Genomic DNA, 16,197 nt, shown 5'->3' on the forward strand with positions numbered 1-16,197 from the left:
CACTTGTATGGCTTAGAATGCTTATGAGAAGTTGCAATCATTATACAAACATTTGGTGTAGTTCTTTTATCTTCAATGCAGTGGTTGGGGTGTATTTATAGCCCCAACCACCCCACATAGTCATTGGAAAGAAGTACGGAAAATTGCAGTTTCCTGCTTCGCACCGAACCATGAACAGTGGTGCACCGGACCCCTATCACACTAAGCTAGCAAAGAACCATTCTAATGGGGGCAGGTCATGTTAGGGGCGTCGGACCGGGCCAAAGTGCCACCGGACCTCTGCCACGTCAGCAGAGCTGTTGGAGATGAAGATGATCGTTGAACTGTCAGGTGGTCTGGTGCACCAGCTCCTCTTTGGCTCAAAAACAACCTCTCTGGTAAACTGGTCTGATGGACCACTGGACCGGTCCGGTGCTCTAATCGACTCAGATCAATTTCCATCCCCTCTACGCACTTGGTCCGGTGCCCCTGAATCGATCTGGTGTGCCTCTGCACAATCCAACTTTCGCAAACTAGGGCATTTCTTCTTCAATAGAGTTTGGTTGTACAAGAAGGTGTTCCTATCACTTAGACAACCATATTGTAAGGAAAATGTACCCCGGGCCATTTGGCTCAATAGATTTTGGTGTTTGATGATCAACATAACCTGTGGACTAATGTGTTTGCTAGTGTTTATTTTTGTAGTTCACAGGATGCTAAAGTTACTTGGACTAAGGCATTGAGGAAAGCAACACCTCAAAAGTAGACATTATGAAGATCACAAGTGAAGATCAACAAGTGTCAAGCAAGTCTAAGAAACAAAGAAAGGTGTTGCCACGGGCGGACTGTCCGGTGGAGGACACGTGACTGTCCGGTGGCACACCGGACTGTCCGGTGCCACACGCCAGACTGTCCGATGCACCAAGGAACAGTAGCCCAACGACTAGTTCTAGGTGGCACTGGTGGAGAGAAGCCACCTGACTGTCCGGTGTGACGTCCGGACTGCCCGGTGTAAAAGCCTGCACCGCCAACGGTCACCTGCAGTGTCAGATCCAATGGCTACGCGCACCAGACAGCGGCACCAAACTGTCCGGTGTGCCGCAGAGAGCGGCAGCTTTTCTCCAACGGCTAGTTTTGTGTTGGGGCCTATAAATACCACCCCAACCGGCCATTCCAAGGTGTGGGAGCCTAAGGAACATACCAAGGCATATTGTAGACATTCCCAAGTGCTCATACACCCAAGTGCTTAATAGAATCACTCAATGATTAGCGTAGGTGCTTTGCGAAGTGCTTAGGTTAGTTAGACCGCTTTAGCGCTTGCTCTAGGTGAATCCTAGTTAGTTGAGTGAGTTTAGAAAAACCACACAACCCCTCGTCTCTTGCGTGAGCCGTTGTAATTGTACCGAGTGGGGTGAGAGTCTTGCGAGACTGTGACAACCGCGTTTGTGTCACGGCCGCCACTGTGTACCAGAGGGAACGAGGCCTGCGACGTTTTGGCCGGAAGCTCGCTAGTGCAGACGGCGTGGAGCGTCCAAGAGGAGCTGGAAGCGGAGCGCCACTTGCACATGGAGAAGGCCTGCGACTCTGTACGGAGTTACTCGATCGAGGTGCTTGGCCCTCCCGTGGGCTTCCCTTTGCGTAGGGGTACCAACAAAGATTAGTTGGGACCTTGCGTGGTTCCGGATACCTCGGTAAAAATACCGGCGTCATCCACGAGAGTTTGCATCTTTACCTTGCTCTTTAGCTTCCGCATTTATATTAAGCATTTAAGTTTCAATCTTGTATTTATACTTAGATTGTTTAGGATTGAAACTTAGACATTGCGGTAGAGATAGCAACACTTAGACAAAACCTAGTTTGCACATTCTAGTTTGATTATTTGCATAGGTTTTGCTATAGGGATTTATTTGTGGCCTAGTTTAGTGAAAGTTTTAGAAGTCCTAATCCACCCCCTCTTAGGCAACACCTATTTCCTTCAATTGGCATCAGAGCCTGGTTTGGCTCATTTGAAATGCTTTAGCTTCACTGCTAAAAAAACCGACACTTTTTAGAGAAAGAGGATGGATACCCATAGGCCACCACACTTCGACGACACTAACTTCCCATATTATAGTGCTAGAATGGCTTGTTACTTAGAGGCCATTGATCTAGGTGTTTGGAGAGTCATTCGTGATGGGATGAAACCACCCAAAAATCCCGAGAAACCCACCACGAATGAGGAAAAAGAAATTCATTTAAATGCTAGAGCCAAAAATTGCTTGTATAAATCTCTTAGCATGAATATTTTTAATCAAGTTTTTACATTAAAAACTGCTAATGAGATTTGGCTAAAATTACATCAGCTCCATGACGGCACATCCAATGTCCGTGAGATAAACATTGCCTAGTCTTAAATGAGTATATTCTTTAGCTATGAAGGATAATGAGCTTGTTAGAGACATGTATTCTCGTTTGAATCTAATCATCAATGAGCTTAATTCGATTGACATTAATAAGCTAGGTGATGCAGACATTGTGAGGAAGATTATCTCCCTACTACTACAACAAAGATATGGGAGCATCATCACTATTCTTTACAACATGGAGGACTTGAGTATTATGACTCCGACCATTGTGATTGGGAAAATCGCGGCCTTTGAGATGTCTCAAAAAATGTGTCAGGGAGAGGAACCAACTTCCTTAAGGTCATATGCTTTTGCATGTGATGAAAGGAAGGGTAAAAAGAAGGCTCCCACACCAAGTTCCTCAAGTGAAGAAGAGGAAGAAGAAGAAAGTGATGATGAAGAAGATAATCAACCATCAACATCATCCTCCAAGGACGAAGAAACAATCTGACACGTCGGAAAGGTAATGGGGATGATCTGCAAGATTAATCTAATGGGTGTGCCCATGCTAGGGCTGGGCAAAAAACCCGTAACCCGAAACCCGAACCCGGAATACCTGAACCCGAAATACCCGAAACTCAAATTTTGTTCGGGAATTTCGGGTAGCAACTTGCAAAACCCAATTTATTTCGGGTAATTCAGGTATCACAATTGGGTACCTGAAATACCCAAACTTTCATGTGTCATGTACTCATGTCATGCTTAATTATTAATTTGTACATCTATAATTATGTGTAAGTGTGCATAACTTGTGATTGTAGATTGCTTGTGTTTTATATGCACATGTATATCATTATTCAAACTATATTTTTATATTAATTTAATAGGGTGTATGTGTTTTTATGAAGCCGACACAATAGTTCGGGAAGTTCGGGAATACCCGAACCCGAACCCAAAATTCCGGGTACCCGAATTTTCGGGTATTGTAAAACCCGTTGTAATTTCAGGTATCGATTCTCAAAACCCAAAATTTTAAATATCCGAATTACCTGACCCAAAATTTTCGGGTAACCCGAACGCCCACCCCTAGCCCCTGCATGAAGAGGATCTTCTCTTTAACATTGACAGGAAAAAACAAAGAATGAGAGGATGCTTCGCATGCGGGGAGAAGGGCCACTTCAGGGATAGCTGTCCAACTATGGCCGAACCCAAAAAGGAGAGGAGCAAAGGCAAGGCGCTAACAAGTGTCAAAATTTGGGATGACTCTTCAAGTGAAGATGAACCTCCAAGGACGCGTAGCCACCGATTCTCATCACGCTCATCACGTTCATCACGCAAGTGCCTTATGACAAGAGGTAAAATGAGTATTCCATCCTCTAGTGATGATAGCCGTAGTGATGATGAAGGTGAGGGAAAGCCCTCCATAGATGAGCTTGCAGAAGCCATCAAATTTTTCTAGGATGTTTGCACTAAACAAAAGTCTCAACTTAAAACTTTGAAAAATAAGTTGATTAGCTCTCAAAATGACTATAAAGGTTTGCTAGAAAAAATTGAAATATTTGTAAATTTAAATTGTGAGCTATCAACTAAAATTGAGCAATTAGAGTCCAGTGTTCCATCCACAGCTACTAATGATGGCCTTATTTAAAAGAATGAAAAACTCAAGGCTAAGTTAGCTAGCTCCCAAGAAGCTATTGAAATTTTGCTAGGGAAAATGGAAATTCTTAGTATACACAATAATGAGCTAACTACTAAGCTAGAAAACATTGGTAGCACCGTAGAAGTATCTTTCGTTGAAATACCTGAAATTATTAAGAAAGATGCTTCTACTTCTTGCTTTGATTTAATTGATGATTCTAACCCTTGCAATCAAGTTCTTGTTAAGAATGTTGTTATAGAAACATGTTCGGACGAGATTGCAATGGAGAATGAGAAATTAAAGCAAGAGGTGGCTCACCTTGGCAAGGCTTTGTATGACAAGAAAGGGAAAGCCAAACAAATCCATCCTCCTCAGCATAACACTACTACGGGAGTGAACAAGCCTGTGGAGGGAGAAACTGTGATTTATAGGCTATGCCACAAGGAAGGCCACAAGCCTTTCCAATGCAAGGCGAAGACCGGGGATAAGCAAAAGCTCAAGCAAAATCCAACAAGAAAAATCTCCAACACCTACATTAGCAAGGTGGACAAAAAGGCTGCTACACCATATTTGATCAAGAAGAAAAAGAATGGTAAGGTAATAGCAATCAAGGCCAACAATAAAACCAACAAAGGAAAGGGGGCCAAACGCATCTGGGTGCCAAAGGAGATTATTTCAACCATGAAAAGCACCAAGAAGGTTTGGATCCCTAGAGGGAAGTGAGGAGTTCGAAGGACGTCGGGGAATTTGGAGACTTGGCAAAATTGGGATGTATATCATGGGATACATCATATTGGATCAAGTTTATTGCCAATTGGGTTAGTGCATACTTTGGACCCAAATTTCCCCACCCATGACTAAGGTAACTAGATTTATTGTATTTCTTGTTTTTAGATATGCATATCTATTATCATGTATCTAGTTTTACCTTTCATACCTAGTGTTTCAATTGCTATTTATTCTTGCTTAAAAATGCATGCATACTAGGTAAATCATATGGTAGGGTTGCTCGCTTTTAGTTCTTTTTCTTGAGCAAACCTACATGGTTTAAAATGTCTAATTAAGCACGACACATAGCTTATTTGACATTCCTAAGAAAATGATACCTCAATTGATATTTTCATATGACACATACTTCAAGTGGTATACTACTTCAATTATGCCTCAATTGGTATCATTTAACTTATATGTGCCAAAGCTCGGATTATGGATAATTTGCCCCTCTTGATATCAAATCAAATTGCATGTCTCCTACAAGTATTCAAAACTTGTATGCACACTTTCAGGGGGAGGTTACTCTATAATCTAAGTCTTTGAGACTAATACCTGCTTTTAAGTTTACTTCATGTAGTAGCCTCATTGAAAGGAAAATGGAGTCCCCGCAGAAAGATAACAAGCTTCCACTGCAAATCTACAAGAATTCTTATGTCTCACAAGCCTGCCATTGGTCTTCAAATGGTCCGCCATTGATTTTTAATTGGTATCTTTGAGACTACATTTGGTATCATTTACATGTATTCTCCAATATTTGGTTAGACTATATTTCATATCTTATACTTCTCATGTTGCTATACATGCATAAGTTGTTAACTCATATCTATTACCTATGCATAAGGGAAGTTAGTCTAATCAAATCATGTCTTGCACCTCTATTTCTCATATGCTTTTAATGTCTTCCTTTTCGGTGGTTGATGCCAAAGGGGGAGAAGTTTAGGGACCAAAGCAATGAAAATTGTATCAAACACCAAACACCACCAAATTAAAATTTCTTAATCTTTGTTCCTTCAAATGGTTTTGGCTCTTTGGTCTAAAATAGGAAGTAAGTGAATCATGGAGTTAGGGGAGGCTTAAGTCCATAATCTCACATTGTGGGGACACTCATGCATCCTAGCAAGTAGATTGTATATTTTCATTCAGATGTTGCTATATTTGCTTGCTTTGGTTGTGTTGTCATCAATCACCAAAAAGGGGGAGATTGTACGGAAAATGGAATCCGGGCCATTTGGCTCAATATATTTTGGTGTTTGATGATCAACATAACCTATGGACTAATGTGTTTGCTAGTGTTTATGTTTGTAGTTCACATGATGCTAAAGTTACTTGGACTAAGGCATTGAGGAAAGCAACACCTCAAAACAAGACATTATGAAGATCACAAGTGAAGATCAACAAGTATCAAGCAAGTTGAAGAAACGAAGAAAGGTGTTGCCACGGGCGGACTGTCCGGTCGAGGACACTAGACTGTCCGGTCGAGGACACCAGACTGTCCGGTGCCACACGCCGGACTGTCCGGTGCACCAAGGAATAGTAGCCCAACGGCTAGTTCCAGATGGCACCGGTGGAGAGAAGCCACCAAACTGTCCGGTGTAAAAGCCTGCAGCGCCAACATTCACCCGCGGTGTTAGATCCAACGGCTAGGCCGGACTGTCCGGTGTGCCACAGAGAGCAGCAGCTTTTCTCCAATGGCTAGTTTTGTGTTGGGGCTTATAAATACCACCCCAACTAACCATTCCAAGGTGTGGGAGCCCAAGAAACATACCAAGGCATATTGTAGACATTCCCAAGTGCTCATACATCCAAGTGCTTAATAGAATCACTCGATGATTAGCGTAGGTGCTTTGTGAAGTGCTTAGGTTAGTTAGACCACTTTAGCGCTTGCTCTAGGTGAATCCTAGTTAGTTGAGTGAGTTTAGAAAATGCACATAACCCCTCGGCTCTTGTGCGAGCTGTTGTACTTGTACTGAGTGGGGCGAGAGTCTTGCGAGACCGTGACAACCGCATTTGTGTCACGGCCGCCATCGTGTACCGAAGGGAACGAGGCCCGCGGCATTTTGGCCGAAAGCTCATTAGTGGAGACAGCGGGGAGCATCCGAGAGGAGCCGGAAGCGGAGCACCACTTGCTCGTGGAGAAGGCCCTCAGCTCTCTATGGAGTTACTCGACCGAGGTGCTTGGCCCTTGCGTGGGCTTCCCTTTGCGTAGGGGCACCATCGAGGATTAGTCGGGACCTTGCGTGGTTCCGGATACCTCAGTAAAAATACCAATGTCATCCACAAGAGTTTGCATCTCTACTTTGCTCTTTAGCTTCCGCATTTATATTAACCATTTAAGTTCCAATCTTGTCTTTATACTTAGATTGTTTAGGATTGGAACTTAGACATTGCAGTAGAGATAACAACACTTAGACAAAACCTAGTTTGCACATTCTAGTTTGATTATTTGCATAGGTTTTGCTCTAGGGATTTATTTGTGGCCCAGTTAGTGAAAGTTTTAGAAGTCCTAATTTACCCCCCCCCCTCTTAGGTGTCACCTGTTTCCTTCACATATCTAGAGACTATCCATATAGTCGAAGTTATGAAACATGGTTGTTTTATTTCCTTCAATGCATATTCATTATCTAGCGCAAATTGTCTCTAAATGCGCGATATTTTGAAACTGAGTTTTCCAACATTTCTAGATGTACCAAATAGGTTCCACTACAGGAATCCTGAAGATTCCCGTCGGCCAGGTTAACTCCTGTCGGCCAGAGCAAAGGCCGATGGGGATAAAGTAAATCTCGTCGGCTACCTACCAGCCGACGGGCATTAATTAACTCTCGTTAGCCCTGACACAGGCCGACGGGGATTACATTGACGCCCGTCGGCCTTTGCTCGGGCCGACGGGGATTAGCTTATTCTTGTTGGCCTTTGCTCTGGCCGACGGGGATTAGCTTATTTTCGTTGGCCCCATACTTGGTCGACGGGAATTAACGTTTTATGAGCGCAATGGATAGCCCACGCGGGCTCATTTCCTGTGCTCTCGTTCCAAACCGTCGTCACCGCCGCCGCCAGGAGATTGAGCGTCGTGCCCGACCCCCCCCCCCCCCCCCCCGAGCGCCGCTGTCGCCCCCAAGTGACGCCGCCCCCGACCGCGTCCCCAAGCACCGCCGCCCCAACCACCTCTCCCAAGCGCCGTCACCGCCCCCGTCGTCCCCCGCCAACTCGACTGCCGTTGCACCCACCTTGTGTCGCCTTGTCATTGAGGTATACATCCTTGAACTATTGAATGTAAATGCGAGTGTGATTATAGTAGTTAAATATGTGTGTAGATGTTTATTTTTGTCGGTTTTTATGGCCGACGGGAGTTAACTTTCATGTGATTAGAGTTAGTTCAATATCACATGTGATTAGAGTGTGATTAGAGTTAGTTTAATATCACATGTGTGGTTTAATGTTAGGTAAGTATTAATTCTATTATTATAGTAGATTTAACTTATGCTATTGAATTTTTGAATTTGATGTTATTTATTGATTAGATTTAACTTATAATATTAGGATGTATGAAGGTTTCGATATTGATAAATTTGATGTTATGGTTAAGGTTGTGAATGATGTAGAGGCGGCATTTGGGGAGGAGATGGTTTGTCGCCATGGCCCTGACTTTGACTGGCGACATGAACCGGTGGATCCCTCGGTGGTGTATGCAAGTGGTGGTGGAAAAGCACATGGACGGTAAGCTCTAACTTATGAAATTACATGGTTGACACTAAATTGATTATGCAGTAGTCACAATTTTTGAATCACTTATAGATACACACTCTTCGATGGATTCATTGACTCGTCGTCGGTGAGATCTCAGAGGACGGGTTTGTCTTCCCGTAGCTCGTGCTCTCGTCGACCGAACAAGCAGGAGTTGAAGATTATGAGGATGAGTGAGGAGATGAGACAACAACGAGAATTTATGGAGGCTTGCAATGCACATAACCAAGCGATCTATCAAGTGAGTATACATAATCCGAACTCTAAATTATTATATTTCAATACAACATCTTCAATAGTAACACATATGTTTAATAGTTAATACAGCAACAGAGCATGACACCAAATATTCCACCGCCACCACAATGGAGCTAGTTTGCATCCACACTAGCTCCGGTACGTTAATCTTAGCCAATTTGGTTTATAACATTGTCTAAACTAGCAATTCATCTAGTTAGCAAAACATGAACCGTATACTTAACTTGTTGAATATTCATTAAATATGGATTGGGGACTCAACAGTTCAACACCCCTCCGACACATATACCTGCACCTGGAGATAGGGTACGTTTGATAACTCTAGATGAATTTATACACTTGTATACTTGTTGATATTTGCATTTAACGTGTTGATATTTGCATTAAAAATGTTGATATTTGCTAACTTGCATAGGTTACGCCCGAAGCGGGTGGTAGTGGGTCTGATCCCACAGTAGGGACTGGATTTGTTGACTCCCTCTTAGTGTTCCCTCCTCCTGGTGGCGGCAGCGGTCAAAGCTCTAACCACCCAAGTGGTGGTTATCTCTAAATATGGTGTTATGTCGTATTTGTTTCTTAACTCGTGCACACTATGTTTTTTGTGAACTAAACACTTTAACTCATCTCATTATTCCTATTTGAAATGTTTGTGTAAACACTTTAATATGTTGGTGATGTGAAGTTTGTGATGTGTGAATTGATTATTGAAAGGGAATTAGGCTTACACCTATTTCCCAATTGATTTTGGTGGTTGAATTGCCCAACACAAATAATTGGACTAACTAGTTTGCTCTAGTCTATAAGTTCTACAGGTGCCAAAGGTTCACTATAAGCCAATAAAAAAGACCAAGAAAGGGTTCAAACAAAGAGAGCAAAAGGCAACCCAAAGGCACCCTGGTCTGGCGCACCGGTCTGTCCGGTGTGCCACCGGACAGTGTCCGGTGCACTAGGGCACTCGAGGCTGAACTCTTCACCTTCGGGAAATTCAGAGGGCGCTCCGCTATAATTCACCGGACTATCCGGTGTGCCAGCGGAGCAACAGCTCCTTCGCGCGCAACGGTCGACTGCAACCGCATTCAATGCGCTACAGTGCGCGTAGAGGTCAGAGCACGCGCGGGAGGCGCACCGGACAGTCTACAGGACCTGTCCGGTGCACCACCGGACAGCCCAGAGGCCCCACAAGTCAGAGCTCCAACGGTCGAACCCCAACGGTCTGCTGACGTGGCTGGCGCACCGGACAGTGTCCGGTGGCGCACCGGACTGTCCGGTGCGCCATGCGACAGCATACTTCCAACGACCATTTTTGGTGGTTGGGGCTATAAATACCCCAACCACCCCACATTCAATGGCATCCAAGTTTCTACACTTCTACACCTTACAAGAGCTATAGCATTCAATACAAGACACACCAAAGAGATCAAATCCTCTCCCATCTCCACACAAAAGCTTTAGTGATTAAAGAGAGAGATTTGTTGTGTTCATTTGAGCTCTTGCGCTTGGATCGCTTCTTTTCTTTCTCATTCTTTTTGTGACAAACTCAATTGTAACCGAGGCAAGAGACACCAATTGTGTGGTGGTCCTTGTGGGGACTTGTTGTCCCGTTTGATTGAGAAGAGAAGCTCACTCGGTCTAGGTGACCGTTTGAGAGAGGGAAAGGGTTGAAAGAGACCCGGTCTTTGTGACCACCTCAACGGGGAGTAGGTTTTGCAAGAACCGAACCTCGGTAAAACAAATCATCGTGTCTCACTCTTTATTTGCTCACGATTTGTTTTGCGCCCTCTTTCTCGGACTCGTTTATATTTCTAACGCTAACCCGGCTTGTAGTTGTGCTTAAGTTTGTAAATTTTAGATTCGCCCTATTCACCCCCCCTCTAGGCGACTTTCAATTAGTATCAAAGCCCGGTGCTTCATTAGAGCTTAACCGCTCGAAGTGATGTCGGGAGATCACGCCAAGAAGATGGGGATCGACGGTGAGAAGTCCGCTACAAGCCACGGGAAGGCTCCATCCGGAGAGTCCACCAACAAAGTGAAGGGATCTCCTTCACACAACAAGTCGGGTCGGAGCGGTGACAAGAAGAAGAAGATGAGGAAGGTGGTCTACTACGAGACCGACTCTTCGTCGCCATCCACCTCCGGCTCCGACGCCCCGTCCGTAACTTCTAAGCGCCATGAGCGCAAGAAGTTTAGTAAGATTCCCCTACACTACCCTCGCATTCCTAGACAAACTCCATTTCTCTCGGTCCCATTAGGAAAACCACCGATGTTTAACGGTGAAGATTATTCTAGATGGAGTGATTTGATAAGATTTCACCTAACCTCTCTCCACAAAAGTATATGGGACATTGTTGAATTTGGAGCACAGGTACCTTCCATAGGGGATAAAGATTATGATGTGGATGAAGTCGCCCAAATTCAACACATCAACTCCCAAGCAGCTACTATACTCCTCGCCTCTCTAAGTCTGGAGGAGTATAATAAGGTGCAAGGGTTGAAGAGCGCCAAGGAGGTTTGGGATGTACTAAAGACCACGTACGAAGGAGACGAGGTGACCAAGATCACCAAGCGGGAGACGATCGAGGGGGAGCTCAGTCGGTTCCGACTCAACCAAGGCGAGGACCCTCAAGCCATGTACAACCGCTTGAAGACCTTGGTGAACCAAGTGCGCAACCTCGGGAGCACAAAATGGGATGACCATGAAATGGTCAAGGTTATTCTTAGATCACTTGTTTTTCTTAACCCTACACAAGTGCAATTAATTTGTGGTAATCCTAGATATACACTAATATCTCCTGAGGAAGTGATAGGAAACTTTGTGAGCTTTGAGTTGATGATCAAAGGCTCAAAGAAAATCAACGAGCTAGATGGCCCCTCCACGCCCAAAGCACAACTAGTCGCATTCAAGGCAAAGGAGGAGAAAAAGGAGGAGTCTACATCAAGTAGACAACCCATCGACGCCTCTAAGCTCGACAATGAGGAGATGGCGCTCATCATCAAGAGCTTCCGCCAAATCCTCAAGCAAAGGAGGGAGAAGGACTACAAATCCCGCTCCAAGAAAGTTTGCTACAAGTGTGGTAAGCCCGGTCACTTTATAGCAAAATGTCAATTATCAAGTGACAGTGACAGGGGCGACGACAAGAAGGGCAAGAGGAGAGAAAATAAGAGGTACTATAAGAAGAAGGGCGGCGATGCCCATGTGTGCCGCGAGTGGGACTCCGACGAGAGTTCCTCCGACTCCTCCTCCGACGAGGACGCCGCCAACATCGCCGTCACCAAGGGACTCCTCTTCCCCAACGTCGGCCACAAGTGCCTCATGGCAAAGGACGGCAAAAAGAAGAAGGTGAAATCTAAATCCTCCACTAAATATGCATCCTCTAGTGATGAAGATAATGCTAGTGATGAGGAGGATAACTTGCGCACCCTTTTTGCCAACCTAAACATGCAACAAAAGGAAAAACTAAATGAATTAATTAGTGCTATTCATGAGAAGGATGATCTCTTGGACTCTCAAGAGGACTTCCTAATTAAAGAAAATAAGAAGCATGTTAAGGTTAAGAATGCTTATGCTCTAGAAGTAGAAAAATGTGAAAAATTATCTAGTGAGCTAAGCACTTGCCATGATACTATTGTCAACCTTAGAAATGAAAATGCTAAACTTATTGCTAAGGTTGATTCTAATGTTTGTGATGATTCGATTTCCAATCTTAGAAATGGTAATGCTAATTTGCTTGCTAAGATTGAAAAATTGAATGATTCTCTTGCTAGCCTTAGAAATGAAAATGAAAATTTGATTGTTAAGGCTCAAGACTTTGATGTTTGCAATGTTACTATTTCTAACCTTACAAGTGAAAATGATATATTACATGCTAAGGTTATTGAATTAAAATCTTGCAAACCCTCTACATCTACCATTGAGCATACTTCCATTTGTACTAGATGTAGAGACATTAATGTTGATGCTATCCATGATCACCTAGCTTTAATTAAGAAACAAAATGATCACATAGCTCAACTTAATGCTAAGATTAGTGAGCATGACTTAGAAAATGAAAAGTTTAAATTTGCTATAAGCATGCTCTACAGTGGGAGACGCCCTGGCATCAAGGATGGCATTGGCTTCCAAAAGGGAGACAATGTCAAACTTAATGCCCCTACTAAAAGATTGTCTAACTTTGTTAAGGGCAAGGCTCCCATGCCTCAGGATAACGAGGGTTACATTTTGTACCCTACCGGTTATCCCGAGAGCAAAATTAGGAGAATTCATTCTAAGAAGTCTCACTCTAGCCCTAATCATGCTTTTATGTATAAGGGTGAGACATCTAGTTCTAGGCAATCAACCCGTGCTAAATTGCCTAAGAGGAAAACTCCTATTGCATCAAATGATTCTAACATTTCATTTAAGACTTTTGATGCATCGTATGTTTTGACTAACAAATCCGGCAAGGTAGTTGCCAAGTATGTTGGGGGCAAGCACAAGGGGTCAAAGACTTGTGTTTGGGTACCCAAAGTTCTTGTATCTAATGTCAAAGGACCCAAAACCATTTGGGTACCTAAAATCAAGAACTAAACTTGTTTTGTAGGATTATGCATCTGGGGGCTCAAGTTGGATCATCGATAGCGGGTGCACAAACCATATGACAGGGGAGAAAAAGATGTTCTCCTCCTGCGAGAAAAACGAAGATCCCCAAAGAGCGATCACATTCGGGGATGGAAACCAAGGTTTGGTCAAAGGATTGGGTAAAATTGCTATATCTCCTGACCATTCCATTTCCAATGTTTTTCTTGTAGATTCTTTAGATTACAATTTGCTTTCCGTTTCTCAACTATGTAAAATGGGCTACAACTGTCTTTTTACGGATATAGGTGTTACTGTCTTTAGAAGAAGTGATGATTCAGTAGCATTTAAGGGAGTGTTATAGGGTCAGCTATACTTAGTAGATTTTAATAGAGCTGAACTCGACACTTGCTTAATTGCTAAGACTAACATGGGCTGGCTCTGGCATCGCCGACTAGCACATGTTGGAATGAAGAATCTTCACAAGCTTCTAAAGGGAGAACACATTTTGGGACTAACAAATGTTCATTTTGAGAAAGACAAGATTTGTAGCGCATGTCAGGCAGGGAAGCAAGTTGGTGTTCATCATCCACATAAGAACATCATGACGACTGACAGGCCACTCGAGCTCCTACACATGGACCTATTTGGCCCGATAGCTTACATAAGCATCGGCGGGAGTAAGTACTGTATAGTTATTGTGGATGACTATTCTCGCTTCACTTGGGTGTTCTTTTTGCAGGAAAAATCTCATACCCAAGAGACCTTAAAGGGATTCTTGAGACGGGCTCAAAACGAGTTCGGCTTGAAGATCAAGAAAATAAGAAGCGACAACGGGACGGAGTTCAAGAACTCTCAAATTGAAGGCTTCCTTGAGGAGGAGGGCATCAAGCATGAGTTCTCTTCTCCCTACACACCACAACAAAATGGTGTAGTGGAGAGGAAGAATAGAACTCTATTGGACATGGCAAGGACCATGCTTGATGAGTACAAGACTTCGGATCGGTTTTGGGCCGAGGCGGTCAACACCGCCTGCTACGCCATCAACCGGTTGTATCTATACCGAATCCTCAAGAAGACATCATACGAACTCCTAACTGGTAAAAAGCCCAATATTTCATATTTTAGAGTCTTTGGTAGCAAATGCTTTATTCTTGTTAAGAGAGGTAGAAAATCTAAATTTGCTCCTAAGACTGTAGAAGGCTTTTTACTAGGATATGATTCAAACACAAGGGCATATAGAGTCTTTAACAAGTCCTCAGGACTAGTTGAAGTTTCTTGTGACGTTGTGTTTGATGAATCTAATGACTCTCAAGTAGAGCAAGTTGATCTTGATGAGATAGGTGATGAAGAGGCTCCGTGCATCGCGCTAAGGAACATGTCCATTGGGGATGTGTGTCCTAAGGAATCCGAAGAGCCACCACATGCACAAGATCAACCATCCTCCTTCATGCAAGCATCTCCACCAACTCAAAATGAGGGTGAGGCTCAAGATGATGAAAGAGAAGTTTAAGAAGATGACCCACCTCAAGATGACGACAATAATCAAGGGGGACATGCAAATGATCAAGACAAGGAGGATGAAGAACCAAGACCGCTGTCGGGGACCATAATTAGGGGTACCCCCAAGACTCCTAATCTCAGCTGGTAACCCCCATCAGCACAAAGCTGCAAAGGCCTGATGGGCGCAATTCAGGTCAAGGCTCCATCCACTCAAGGGACACGATCTCGCCTCGCCCGAGCCCAGCCTCGGGCAAAGATAGCCGACCCAGGAGGATCCACGTCTCGCCCGAGGGTCTCCTCAAGCAACGGGCGCATCTTCGACTCGCCCGAGGCCCAGCTCGGGCAGGCTTCGCGGAGAAGCAACCTTGGCCAGATCGCCACGCCAACCGACCGTATCGCAGGAGCATTTAATGCAAGGATCGCCTGACACCTTATCCTGACGCGCGCTCCTCAGTCGATAGGGCCGAAGTGACCGCAGTCACTTCGCCGCTCCACTAACCGACCTGACAGGAAAACAGCGCCGCCTGCCCTGCTCCGACTGCTGTGCCACCCGCCAGGGTGAGGCTGACAGCAGCCAAGTCTAGCCTCGAGCGCCATAGGAAGCTCCGCCTCGCCCGACCCCAGGGCTCAGACTCAACCTTGACTCCGAAAGACGATCTCCGCCTCGCCCGACCCCAGGGCTCAGACTCACCTCGACCTCGGAAGATGGTCTCTGCCTCGCACGACCCCAGGGCTCGGACTCAACCTCGACTCTGGAAGACGGTCTCCGCCTCACCCGACCCCAGAGCTCGGACTCCACCTCGACCTCGGACGACGGTCTCCGCCTCGCCCGACCCCAGGGCTCAGACTCCACCTCGACCTCGGACTGTGGCCCAAGTCGCGAATGTTTCCACGTCGATCTAGGGGGTCTCGACGAAGGCAACCACCTTGGTATGTGAAAGGGAATTAGGCTTACACCTATTTCCTAATTGATTTTGGTGGTTAAATTGCCCAACACGAATAATTGGACTAACTAGTTTGCTCTAGTCTCTAAGTTATACAGGTGCCAAAGGTTCACACTAAGCCAATAAAAAGACCAAGAAAAGGGTTCAACAAAGAGAGCAAGGGATAACCGAAGGCTGCCCTGGTCTGGCGCACCGGACTGTCCGGTCCACTACCGGACAGTGTCCGGTGCACCAGGGGACTCCAAGCCAAACTCTTCGCCTTCGGGAATTCTCGGAGACGCTTCACTATAATTCACCGGACTGTCCGGTGTACCACTGGACAGTGTCCGGTGCCCCAGGGGAGAGCGACTCTGAACTCTCCAGCTTCGAGAATCCGCTCCGCTATAGTTCACCTGACATGTCTGGTGCACACCGGACTGTCCGGTGAGCCAGCGGAGCAACGACTACTTCGCGCGCAACGGTCGACTGCAACGCATTAAATGC

Source organism: Zea mays, chromosome 3 (assembly GCF_902167145.1).
Source record: "Zea mays cultivar B73 chromosome 3, Zm-B73-REFERENCE-NAM-5.0, whole genome shotgun sequence".
Lineage (NCBI taxonomy): Eukaryota > Viridiplantae > Streptophyta > Magnoliopsida > Poales > Poaceae > Zea > Zea mays.